We start from the raw sequence: 14,516 nt of genomic DNA on the forward strand, positions 1-14,516 counted from the left end.
TTTGGATGAGTTCTTCATGCCTAGGCACATGTATATTGGTGTATCTCAAGAGCCATTTGGAATGTTCTTTGTCCAACTCCTTCACAGCGTTCAGTTGATTTGGTAGCTCCTTTGTGGCTATGTGTATACATCTACTGAGTGTTTGGAGTTCAACAACCCTATTTTGACTACTAGAAGATACACTAGATAGACTATCCAAGAATTTAGAGAAGTTCTCTGTCATAACATTTGATTTTCTTTGGCCACTAGTCTATGTATTTGTATGTAACCCTTTCATGAGTTTGAATCCTCTATCTTGGGTATTCTTCACTTTATCCTCTATTTCTTTAAGCCCTTTCTCTACTGACAAGAACATTTCTATCTTGAACTGCATGCTCTAAAGCCACTTGAACAGAGGTTCATTTCCCTTTGGTAGGATTTTTGCTTCAATGGCTTCTTTTGCCTTCATCTGAATGATCGTCTTCAAAAGGGAGACACAATCATCACACTTCATTATTTCTCCAACTAGAGTATTGCTATTTGATAAGATGTTATCCTTCTTCATTTCCAACCTTAGGGTAACTTTACCAATTTTTTTCTATAATAGTGGATCCTTTTGATTTGAGATTTTCAATCCATTCCTTAACAATCTAGCCAAAATGTCTATCTTCCTGAAGTTGAGAGATTAGGGCCTAAACCTCAGCAGTAGTTGGATTTTTGGTTACTAATACTCTAGAGATAACTGCCAATGGAGTAACCAACTATTTCATAAACCTATTCAATTCTTCTATCTCAATCTTCATTTTGGTCTTTGACAACTTTAGACTTTCCAATTGTCCCTCAATCACCTCGTTGGTTGACTTCCACAAGCCAATTTTGGTGTCATGCCTAGCCTCTCCAAGGTCCACCGAGTGTAGAGTAAAGTCATCAGTAGTCATGTCTTCAATCTTTCCTCCTTTGTTGGGCTTAGCTATGTCCATTGTTAGGTGCCCTTTTTTTGGATCTTGCCCAAGTATAGACAAGGCTTTTTTCTTCTTTACCTTGGTCAATGCAGATCTAGAATGAACTGCAAGGGATACAATATCTTTGGTGGACATGCTTTCATCTTTCCTTTTCCTCTTTCTTTCCAGAGTATCTTCCAACCAAGAATCAATACTTATCACTTTGGAGGCCATCCCAAGTAATTCTATACTAAACATATTCTTCTTAGCTAGAGTTATTGTCACAATAGTTGAAGAGAAAGGATTCTTTAGATCTAGAGATATGAGCTTGGAAGAGCTCTGACCTTTATCTACTTCTAGAGTTTTCTTTGTTGCCTCATCAAACTTAGTAGACTCACTACTATTTCTCTTTCTATCTACCAAATCTACTATCTATATTATAGAGAGACTAGTGTGGTAGCACTATACTTTGGCTCCTCTATCTTTTCTTTGGCAATAGTTTGGGTTCCAATGACTAGGAGGGAGCCATCATGACAAGTCTTGGCTATGGGAATGTTCTTTTCTGGAGGTTGATCACCTCCCCTCGAAGGCTAAGTTGGCCCTTGAGTGGTGGCTATTGTTATGCTTGGTGTAGCACTCTGGGATGAAGAAGGCATTGTAGCTACTAGAGAGGCTTGAGCGACTGCACCTTTACTCCAATTCATCTTGGTCATCCATTCAACCCACTTCCTAGTTCTCTTGATGATCCTAGCCATCATAATACTCCTCAACATCTACATAAGGCTCTACACTAATAAGAATGCCCCTTAATTTAGTTAAATATGTATTACTATACATATTTTTTCCATCATCCTCAAATCCTTCTACATTGAAGTTGATACCATATATTTTAATCTACTCCAATGTGAGGTTGGTGAAAGCATGATCTCTGCTTTCAAGTTCATCTTTACAGTCTACCCAATAGTCTTCAATAGTGGTAATGCATTTGATCACACTTCTAATTTGCAACACATCCCTTGCATATCTATTCGAGTTGAACATAGGTCTCATGACCTCATATGCTTCCAATTTGTATTTCATCTTAAACACCTTGAGCATATTCTTTGCATCAGTGTAGGACTAGCAACTATGAGTTCCAGCTCTCATAGGAAATTCATACCCTTTCTTCTTCAAGCTTTCGCTTAGCACATTCACCTACACTGCCTACCTCATGATCTCTATCTACACGATCATGTCATTCGGGTACTTGGGTAGCTTCAAGGGGAATCCATCAAAAGCTGTAAGATGCAAATATGAGAAGGATGAGAACTGGAAAAATTAGTTCCCAAATTGACTAATAACTGCCATTTCCTCTAGGCTGAACCTTCTCTCTGAGCATCTTGGAGTTCCCTACAAATTCTCATTGTAAACATGTCATTAACCTTGACATATTCCCCATAACTATTCTACAATTGCAAACATGGATAAAACTCATAAATTTTCACATCATCAAGAAAATTCTCTATTCTTGGAAGGTCTGGCCACAACTATAGAAAGGCTAGCATATAAATCAGAAAGGAAGACATATAAAAGGTGTTGTAAAACTTTACGAGGCTAAGAGCTTTGGATAGATACTCACTTACCTCATGGGCCCAATCAATATACTATGTATCTAAATAGATAATTTGTACTAGAAAGAAATATTGTTCAAAAAAATTAAGAGCCTCTACCTTACCTTTCAATCTATGTAGGAGAATAGGAATGTCTACAATCTCAAGCTTGAGATCAATGCCAAATAGAGTTTTAGGAACCTTAGTCTTGGCACCCCATGGCTTTTGAAATGAGGATTACATAATTTCTTTACTCCACACCATCTTCTTCAAGGAGAACTCATAGACTACTCCTCCCATTCTGGGACTCAGAGGCAATTTACCATAGTTTGCCTATCAATGGATATTAGAACTATATGATTAGGTAGTATAATTTTTTTGGTATCTAGGTTGTAGTGATTTATGCATTCAATAATCAATTTTGGAGCTTGGACTACCACTGGGAACCCAACTGCCTCCACTAGCCCACTTCCTCATAGCTTCTTGGTTATAGAATGAATTGGCTTTGACCTTAGCCTCCTTTGAAAGTCTTGCATATCATAAAAGTGGATTGAGGTATCTGTGAAGTTCTGAATGTGGACTTAATCCCATTAAGCCCATCAAATTTTGCAAATCTGGTTGCCATTTTGTTTGAGAAAGAAGTAAATTGAAACTTTGAATTTGGATGAGACACAGAGGATTGAATTTGCAAGAACAAGAAATTTGAAAATGTTGTACAATTTAATGGCATAATAGTTCAATAAAAAGTGGTAGTTTGAAAAACTGTTATGTTTCCCTCTATATAGAAATCTTAATTCATCTGTTAATCTTCAGGATCAGTGCCACACGAATGAATTAAAGGATAAATCTATTGAATCAGAAAATATAGGAGCCTCTAACAAAAATTTTGATGTCTTCTCACTATTTTAATTGGCCCAACAATAAATTTCCTTCTTTTCATATTTACCTTTCTATTTTCCTTTCAGTTTTAGAGAATTAAGAACAAAGTACTCCATAAGGAAATATCTGCTTAGCTTGATTCTGGCTAGTATACCTTTCCAAGCACAATTAGATTATTTCTATTAACCTCTTGAGATGTCTCATGTGTAATTTATGACCCCAATCTTCTTAAAAAGATGATTTCTTTGTGAATGCAAAAAATTGCCCTCATGGTTGAAAACCTGCTAAGGAGAAGGAGATTTTTGTTTTTCTGCCCAAGCTTTATTTATACTCTACCTTCTGAGTTAACATTTACTTTGGGTTCAAAAAATCTCAAAAGGACTATAAAAGTTGAAGGGAGGCCCACTTCTTCACCTCTTTCCTTCACAATTTCTCTTGGCAAAAAATAGACTTCATGGGTTGAAAACCCGCCGAGGAGAAGTCTTTTTTGGGTTTTTCACTAAGGATGATTTTGAGCATCATGATGAATCCTGAATGTTTCCCAAGGCAAAAAATTGTAATGAACATGTGAATTTTCCATAATTCAACTCATTATCTTCTTATCCTAATGCATAAGCCTCATTTGTTAACCTTTGCGAGAAATCACCTTCATGGGTTGAAAACCTGCCAAGGAGAAGGTGATGCTCAATTTCCCACAAACTTCATTCTTTCACAAGAAAAGTATGATAAGCTATAAACAATTTTAGCTTTGTGAATAGCTTTTTGAATTGCAAGAATCTCCATTTAATTAGGTACTAAGCTACCCATAGACTAGTGACATCGAGGAAAAAAACCCACCTGGCCAAAAAAATGTGGAAAAAGGAAAAGGTGGAAAATCCGATGAAGATTCTTTTCACCTAAGTCGAAAAACTAGACCTAGACACACCTAGAAAAAACTAAGAAATAAAAATTTCCACTTATTGCAAGATGGATATAGGGTGAAAATTCTTTCAATAGTTGGCTCTGATTGGGGACTTGGGTAGAGCATACCCAAGCGAGGAACTCAAAATCTCTAGTTTTGTGAAATAAAAGGTGGGAACACTACAAAACAAAAATAGAAAAGCAAAGGCAAGGAAAACGTAGAAAGGAACTAAGCATAACTATAATACAATACGGGGGTTACTTATCCTCAATTTGAAATTTGATAAAGCTTCAAATCCTAACCATAGGTCAGAGGTAGCACTTTGCCATCTTGATAAGCCAATTTGAAAGAATTATTCTGAAAGGCCTGATGAATTATGAATGGACCCTTCCACAAAGTGTCAGACTTTTTATGCATACCTTTTGGAGCACTTTGCTTATCCCAAAGTAGCACACTATCTCCTACCATGAATTTCCATGGTCTTTTCTTCTTATCAAATAGATCTTTAACTTGCATCTGGTGTTGTGTGATGTAATCCATGATTTCTCCTCTTTCCTCCTCAAGCTTGCTCAAGTATATAACTCTCTTCTCTAAACCATCTTTATAAATATCATCTTCAATTACTGTTCAAAGTTTTCTTGTGACTAATTCCAAAGGTAATGAGAGATTAGCCTCAACTCCATAGACTAATTCAAAAGGAGATATGCCAATTTCTCTCTTAGGTGTTACTCTATCTGCCCACAATGCCTCATGAATTTTCTTGTGCGAAGTCTTTTGATTATCTGACACTAATTTCTTAACAATATTCATCAAATTCTTATTACTAGACTCAGCTTGACCATTTCCTTGTGGGAAATAATCAGATGAATGACTAACTATGATTCCATACTCATAGAAAAAATTGCTAACCTCAATTGAAGAGAAATAGGCTGCATTATCCATCACTAATTTGATGGGGAGACCAAACCTAACCAATATGTTCTCCTTAATGAATTTGCATACTACTTCAAAAGTAGTTTTCTTGGTTGCTTTGGCTTCCATCCACTTAGTAAAGTAATTAGTTGTAGTTATTACATATTGGTGACCAACACTAGATGTTGGACTAATCAGACCAATACAATCAAGACCCCATTGTTGAAAAGGCCCCTCAATGATGACTAGTCTTAATGGTAGAGTAGCTAATTAAGGGCGTCTGGTGAACATCTTACATTTTTCACATTTTTCCACCCATGCATAAGTATTTTTGAACATTTTGAGCCAGTAATAGCACTATCTCAGTATTTTGAAAGCCATGGTAGAGGATGAAAAATGCTCTCCATAGGCTTCATCATGAAATGTTTTCAATAGTTTTTCTTGGTGTTGTTTCTCCACACATCTAAGGAGAGTGCCATCTATGGCTTTTTAAAATAATTTTCCATCCTAAATTACATATTTAGCTACTTTAAATTTGAGATATCTCCTTTTTCTTGGATTTAGGCCCTTTGGACATTCTCCATATGTTAGCAGATAAGTAATATTCTCAAACCATGAATCATGAAGACCTACAACCAAAACTAGCTATTTTTCTCTTGATTCTTCTAATTCTTCAACAATCTTGTCTTCTACAATCACCTTGCACAAGGCATTTCCCCTTACTAGCTTGGTAGGTTTGATTTCTATATCATACTCTTATGTCTTTGCTATCCACACTACTCTAACATTATAACCCACATCTTGTTGTGTTAACACACTTTTGACTGCTACATCCAAGACATAAATGATAGAATGTGAATGCAAGATATAAAATCAATTTTTTTTAGCACTTTGACCACTACAAAAGCATGTTTCTCAATTTGTGAGTATTTTGACTCATGATTTTTCAGTATACTCACGAAAGCTATTGGAGCTTTTATTCCCTCATCATTATCTTGCATAAGTATGGTCAATAAAGTGTATTCTGAAGCATAACAGTAGATGATGAAATCTTGTTTATAATTTAGATGACACAAAAATGGAGCATTAGAAATAGCATCTTTTATATCATAAAAGGCCTATTTTCCCATATCATTCCATTTGAAACTAGTTTCCTTTCATCATGTCAACAATATGCTTAGTAGTTTCTGCAAAGTCCAGTACAAAAATTTTGAGGAAATTTACTTGCTCGAAGAATGATTTAACTCCTATTTTATTCAATGGTAAGCTTAATCTTTGAATGGCCTTAACTCATTCAGGATCGATTCTAATACCTTCCTAAGAAACTATATGACCAAGGAGCTTTCTCTCTATTACACAAAAAATAGGCTTTTTTGGATTGAGTGAGATTCCATGTTCCTCACATCTTTGTAAGACTCTCCTCAAATCTTCTATGTGATTTTTTCTCTTTTTTGAGAGCACAATGAGGTCATCCAAATATATAACTATAATTTGGTCCTTTAGGTCAACAAACATTTTTCTCATACAACTTTGGAATGTGGCACTAGCATTGATTAGTCCAAAGGGCATCCTGTGATATGAAAACATACCCCAAGGAGTAGTGAATGCTATTTTATGCTGGTCTTTCTCTTCTACCTCAACTTGATAGTGCCCCAAGAACCCATAAAGTATGGACATCATTTTAGATTAGGCTATTGTTTGTAGTAAGTAATCCATATTGGGAAGAGTGAAATTATCCTTCAGCGATGCCTGATTCACATTATGGAAATCAACACAGATCCTTATTTCTCCATTCTTCTTTCTAACTGGTACTATATTGGCTACCTAGGTGGAGTGATGAATGGTGTAGATGATCCTTGCCTTCAACATTTTATCTACTTCTGGAAATATGGCATTTGTGACTTTAGGATTATAATGCCTTTGTCTTTGCTGAAAAGGAACTACATTATGTTTGAGGGGAATTTGATGTTTTACCTTCTTACCTCGATAGCATTTTAGGTATTCGTAGCTCTAGGCAAAAGCATCTTGATATTCTATGAAGAGTTATTTTGTAGCTTCTTCTTTCTCTTTAGGTGAACAACATTTCCCAATATTAATCATTTTGGGATCATGAACATCCCCAATATTTATCCCTTCAAATTCACTAGTAGTAGATCCCTTTTTTGCTCTCTTTTACTTAATGTAAGTGTCATGTATATTAATTTTTTTCCAAAGACGTACAGAGGAATAATACCCCCTTACTTATACCCAACTAAGCCATAGGTCAGCCCAATTCATTATAACTTAAATTAAAACCTTTACATTAGATATATATACTAAGACACAAGTTGGCTACAACACAAATTAAATATACAAAGTCGGCTACAACATGAGTTAATTATCCATACATAAATCAAATGTCAAAACTTGGTTCACAAACAACTTGACACCTATAGGAACCAAGAGCAAGCCAAGTGCCAAAGAATCCAAGCCAAGCATCAGCTAAACCATAAGCATTGTGAAGATTCTAGTACATGTTGAGCTCCCAGTGTATGTTGAGCTTCATAGTATATGTTGAGCTCCATAGTGTATGTTGGACTCCATAGTGTATGCTAAGCTCCTAGTGTATGCTAAACACCATTATCTACTGAGATCCTTGGCCAAAACTATGTCCAATAATGACCTAGTCCACAACTTCAAGCCAAAATCTCTCCAACATGAAGGATTGCCAACAAGCCTAGGATGCTCCTACATCAGATAGCCCAGGTTTGAAAATATGTTCTTAGTAGTTGGAAGAAAATATTTTGGGATTCAATACATAAATCCCATACTGGTTCTTCACATACATATCCTCCAAGTCCTCAGCTTGTACACTCTTTCCCTTATTCTTCATCTTCTTCTCCACATCCATCTTTGTTGTTATAGAGGTCTATTTTCTATGCTGATCTCCAACCCTTTCAAAATCCTTCAACTCAACTTGGTTTCTAATACTTAGGTTCTTTCAACCAAGCTCTTCATTCTACAAAGGAATTAGGGAATGCTTCCTGCCACCTTTTACAATTGTAAACACATTCTTGACATGATCATGCACAACCCTACAATCATACTACCATGATCTACCCAATAATAGATGACAACTATTCATGTCCATAGTATCAAAGAACACTTGATCCTTATATTAACTAATCTAGAAATTGACAAGGCACTTCTCCCTTACTTCCAAAGCATGCTCACCTTGCAACCAGACAATCCTTTAAGGATAAGGATGTCTTATTCTCTTCAAACCAATTTTATGAACCATCTCCTCAACAACAAGGTTATCAATACTACTACCATCCACAATCACATTGTAGACTTTACCACTAGACTTACTAGAGTCCTGAAAAAACTAGTCCTCTGACAAGAATCTAGTATCCTCTAACCAACTAGTACTTGTCACACTAGTAAACTCTATCCTTTCTTAGGTTAATTGTCTTAGACTTTAACTTCATTCACAACAAAAACAACTCTCCTATCATGAGGACATTCAAAAGATATATGCCTTTCTTCACCACATTTAAAGCAATTACCTCTGAACTCACCTTCACCTGTCCTCCTTTTTTGATCAATAGGTTCTGGTTCACCTTCTACACTCGATTTAGCTTTTGCTGAGCTATCTTGCTTCTCCTTTCTTCTACCATTGCCTTGACTTTTCCTTTCAACTTATCTTCTACCTTCAAGGCATACTGACAAGCATCCTCAACCAAATCAATCTTCAATATACCAACCTTATCTTGGATATGGAATGTCAAACCATTAATGTACCAAGCTACCTTTTCCTTTGACAATTCTCTAAGCCTCAACCCAATAGTAAACTTGTAGAAATCTTCAGTATAATTTTTCACAGACATATCTTTCTATTTTAAATTCTACAACCTCTTAAACAATTCAAGTTTATAATCAAAAGGAATGAACTTAGCCTTCAACTTAGTCACCATAAACCTCCATCTAGTGATCTTCATTTCTCCTTCCTCCTCACTTTCTCTTTGCAATTCCTTCCACTAAAGAGAAACATGTCTTTTCAACTTAGTTTGTGCTAAGCTTACTCTAAGTAGACCCATAATATCCTCAAGCTCAAAGTAGTCTTCCAATTCACCAATCTAATCAATTAGACCTTTGGGATTCAAAGTACCTAAGAAATTAGAAACCTCCATATTATGCTTCAATTTCAACTGAGATCCAAGTCTAGCAAACTAAATAGTTGTAGTTCCAATAGGTCTCTCAACTCAATCAATTCTATCCTCACAAATTGATCCAAAAAATTAAAAATCTTGAACAACTTCCTCATAACTACCTTCGGTACCCACATGTCAAGGTACATCACCTATAACACTCACAATTCCAACATTCATGTCACTCTTCATCAATGCCATCCAAGATCTGAAACTGGCTTTAACCTCCTCCATTTTAGATCTAAAATGTACTTTAACCTTCTTTGAGATTCTTTCTTCCATAACATCACTAAGATTATTAATCACCCTAGGGTCCAATATTCTTGGAGGAATCTTCCAAGATTTTGACAAACCCTCTACAACAAATCCACAACTCTAGAAGATCAATCAACTCCACAAGATCAACCTTCTCCAACTCAAGATTCTAGTGCAAATAGCCTCAACTTTAGTGATCTGTCTACATGCTTAGGAACAACCCTTGCTCTGATATCACTTGATGTAATGAGAATCTAAGGGTACCTCTTCTAGAGGTAATTTAGATCCCTACAAATAACCACATAGCAAAAACACAATAAAAAAGCAAGATTTAATACCAAATCAAATAATTTATTCATAAATATAACTATTTACATGTAATGTGCCTAGCTATAAGGCCTTCTAGGTTAGGGCTAAATATAAAGCAATTAAGTTCTACAAGATCCCACAAGATCCAAATTCATACTAATCTCAACTAATCTAGATCTGTACTCTAGAAGAAAACCCCAAGGAGATCTCTACTTGTACTCACAATTCCACCAAGCAATCTCTTAGTTTTCCAAGCCACATCTACTAGCCCTTCTCAAAGTGCACTCCTATAGTTCATCCTCTTCTCCAAACTAGATGAATCTCAAAAGCTTACCTAAGACTCAACAAAACCAAGTAAGCCATAGGTCAGCCTAGTTCATTACAAATTAAATTAAAACCATTACATTATATATATGTTGAGCCACAAGTCTTCTACAACATAAATTAAATACCCAAAGTTGGCTACAACATGAATTAAACATCCATACATAAATTAAATGCCAAAAGTTGGCTCATAGATAACTCAACACCTATAGGAACCAAGACCAAGCTGAGTGCCAAAGAAACCAAGCCAAGCATTAGCCAAACCATAAGCATTGCCAAGCTCCCAGTGCATGCCAAGCTCCACAATATATGTTGAGCTCCACAGTGTATGTCAAGCTCCTAGTGTATGTCAAACACTAGTATCTACCAAGATTCTTAGCCAAAATTATTACCAATAATGATCGATTCCACAACTTCAAGCCAAAATCCCTCCAACATGCAGGATCACTAACAAGTCTAGGATGCTTCTGCATCAAAAAAGATTCCACCACCAAAGGGATGAGGTAAATTAAATTTTGACATAGCCTCTTGAGGTAACCCCAAGAAAGAAGGATTAGGATACATTTTTCATGGCTTCAATAAGGATTGGATAGCCAAACAAGAAAGATATCTAGGAGAGGCAACTAACAATGAAGCAAAATTAGAAGCTCTAAAAGAAGGTTTAATTCTATGTATAGAGATAGTAATTTAGAATCAAATTATCAAAGGTGATTCAAAAATTATTTCAAATGCATTAATAAAATGAGAAACACCAAATTGGAAATTAAATTCACATTTTAAATACGTAAAAAAAGCTTATTGAAAAATTTAAAGAAATCAGAATACAACATATTTTAAGAGAAGGAAACAAAGAAGCAGACAAATTAGCAAATCAAGGAGCATGCATAATATAGTTACTAGTTAAGAAACAACAAATTTTAATTACATGGATTAAAAAAAATAAAAATAAAATAATTATGAATTGAATCCACCTTTAATAGTAAATTAATATATAATTGATTCATTGTTAAAATTCCCTCATAAGTTAACAAACAAACCATTTAAAAGTCCAGTTAGATAAAATCTTATATATAAATATCCTTGCCTTAGGTTATGATTGTGGCAATCACTATAATTATTTATCCATGTTGACCCCCATCAAACTCAAAGGCCCCCCTATTTAGATTGCCTTTGATTATCCCATTAAAAAACAAATGCTCAGGTGTATCTTGCAAGTCACCAATTTTTTAGTACTCTGAGTTGTACATTATATTCTAGGGAAATAATTATTTAATAAGAATGATAAATACAAAATAAATTTAGATATTCTTGCAATGGTCATTGGCTTATCTCTACAGGTGGATCCAGACAAATTTTCCAACAAATCCTTTACAGAAGAGTGTTTAAAGCAATATACATCCAGAATCTGGAAACCATAATTTCAAACATTGGGATAGATCTGACTATCTCCAAACCAAAATTCTAAAATCAAATAATGATAGGAAACCAAGAAGTGCCAAGACATCCCATTATAAAATTTGAAGAATTGGAAGGATTTCTTGAATAGATGTGTTGGTTAATAGTTTGTCTCCCTTAATTCATTTGTTTATACCTTGAATCTTAAAATTCCCAATAGCTATGGAGAATAAAGAAGTTAACAAAATAATGGATTAGTGTAGTAATCTATCAAGGACCTCTAAATTGAAAGGTACAACTCCCTTTGAGATACAAGAATTGCAATGAATTTTGTTTTTTGGGTTTTGGGGGTGTGCTCTTAACTAGAGAGAAGAAGAGGTCAATAACCAGATTGTTCAACACTTTTAACAACCTAAGTAGTTTGAAAATAGGGAGTAACTCTTGAAATTCAAACTATTCTAGCTTAAATGCAAAGATGGAAACATGCAAGACTAGCTATGACAAGAAGAGAGTAGAAGGAATGATAGAATGAGAAATTCCTAGATTGCTGAGTTAACTAATATTAGACAATACTTGGATTGTCCCTTTTTCAACTACTTCATCAATCAAATTTTCATCCTCTCATATAGTGAACTAAACCACACATGCAATCTACAATGCATAAGAAAAGGAGAGGAATTCCACTGATGTTAAAGAAATTAATTTTTATGATCTACTAAAATGAATGAAATAAAACCAAGCTTACTTGTAATCATTCAAATTTCAGCTAAAGCACATTCATTCCAAATATCATACATTAACTAAATGAACAACAAAACTAAAAGTAGACTCATAGTCACACACAGTAGTCCCAGCTATAGGGGATTTCCCACAAATAATTTTTTGATCTCATTAACTTCTAAAATTTTTACATATATAGGCCTTCTTAAGGTGGCCAATTACATTAGATGATTTCTTTGCAGACCATCTCTTAATGAAATAAACTAAAAATAGGACATGATTGAATCATTGTCCATTATAGAGACTAGGCTAACTAACTGAATGTGATGAATGGGTAAAAAAGGAAAGAGAGAGGGAATGATAGATGTCTGGAAGAATGTTAGAGCATCATGCCTTCTTAGGAGTAAATAACTTAGCTCTATAAGCTTTTATTGCATTAGTTACTTTGTCTGACTCCTCAACACCTAGTATGATGGTATTGTCAGCTTGAATCATCTAGTAGTTGTGTATTTTTGTTAGCTCATCCACTCTAGAAATCTTTAATTATAACTTCTCTGATGCCCTCCTTATGATTAAGTTAGCTAATGAAAGCTCTTGGATCTTTGACATCTAGAAGTGAGTGGATCAATAACTTCATCAACAAATTCTAGGAACTTTGACTTCATCCTCTCAATATCTACTAATTTTCCATTAGCAAACACATAGGATTCTATGTGTAATAATTTTAGATATTCAAATAGCTTCTAAATGACCTTTTGCACTAGGTCATGCACATCATTAACCTCATTCTTAAACTAAATTAAAGCCTTGTTGATTGAGAGGAGGATAGATTGGATATGAAACAAAATCTGCTTCATTTCTAGATCATATATCTCAATGCACTCCCTTACTAAATCTAGAGCTTGTACAACCATGGGAAATCTAGCCACCTGTACCAATCCACTTTCTTTTAGCTTCTAAGTGATTGGGTGAATAGGTTGAAAGTTAAGTCTTCTATGGAGATCACCTAAATCATAAAAGTTGAATGATGTATTTGCTAAATCCTTCAACTCATTCTCTAGGCCTATAAGCTTATCATAACCTACAACTGTAATTTCCATTTGCTATGATTGCAAAGGATGCAATTCTTGATAAATAGCCATTTTAAAATACTTATGAAATAAATTTTAGGAAATTCTAATGAAATAGATATAGAAATCCAAATGTTGGCTCCACACAAATGAAATTAAGTTTAGCCAATGATCATAACGACATGATTTACATTAAATTTCATATTTAATGACTATTTAAACTTTCATTTTTTGTGCACATAAAAACTCGTAACTGAAGGATTTGACCAATACAAATCCAAAAAGCCTGAAGAATACCTGCATGTAACAAAAACTATCACAAAGAAGAAAAAGGCAAAAGGAGGCAAGCATTTTTCTTTGAAAATATGCAACATGTATTCTTAGAAATGAAAAAGATACAAGATAATTACAAATGATATATCCTTATAGAAGGAGATTGAAACCCAAAAAGGGTAACCTAAAAGGTAAATGCTATTTAATAATTACTAATTAATTATTAAATAAGAATGCAAAAGGTGCATAAAGGGAAATGTTAAGAAGGGAATAAAGTGAATTTAATAAATGAAATAAAATTAATGCTTTACTCTAACACCCCCCTTAAGATGAGCAAAAATGCAACTATAAACAATGTAGAAAGAGCAAGGAAAATAAAATGCAATGCTGAAAGGAAACTTGGGTCTTGGCAACAAGGCCTGATGAGGTACCTAATCACAACCAAATCTCTATGAAATAGAGAAATAGAGAAAACCTAGTGGGAAAAAATCTACTCCAAAAAGGGATAGAAGGAAAAGAAGGAAGGAAGGACTCATCACTAAGACCCCCCATGGACAATTTCCTTTATCCCAAGCATAGAACATAATTGAAGATACCTTGGGGATGCAAAAGGTTTAGTGAAGATGTCTACAAACTACTCAGCAATAGGAATGTACTCCAAGCTCAAGGCACCATCCTGAATCAGATGCCTGATGATGTGCATATGAAGCTCAATGTGCTTCCATTGATGCTCAAATGGGTTATGAGAAATGTGTATAATATTATAATTGTAACACGAT

The sequence above is a fragment of the Cupressus sempervirens genome, chromosome 8 (assembly GCF_028749045.1).
Source record: "Cupressus sempervirens isolate cs-2001-9-10 chromosome 8, ASM2874904v1, whole genome shotgun sequence".
Taxonomy (NCBI): domain Eukaryota; kingdom Viridiplantae; phylum Streptophyta; class Pinopsida; order Cupressales; family Cupressaceae; genus Cupressus; species Cupressus sempervirens.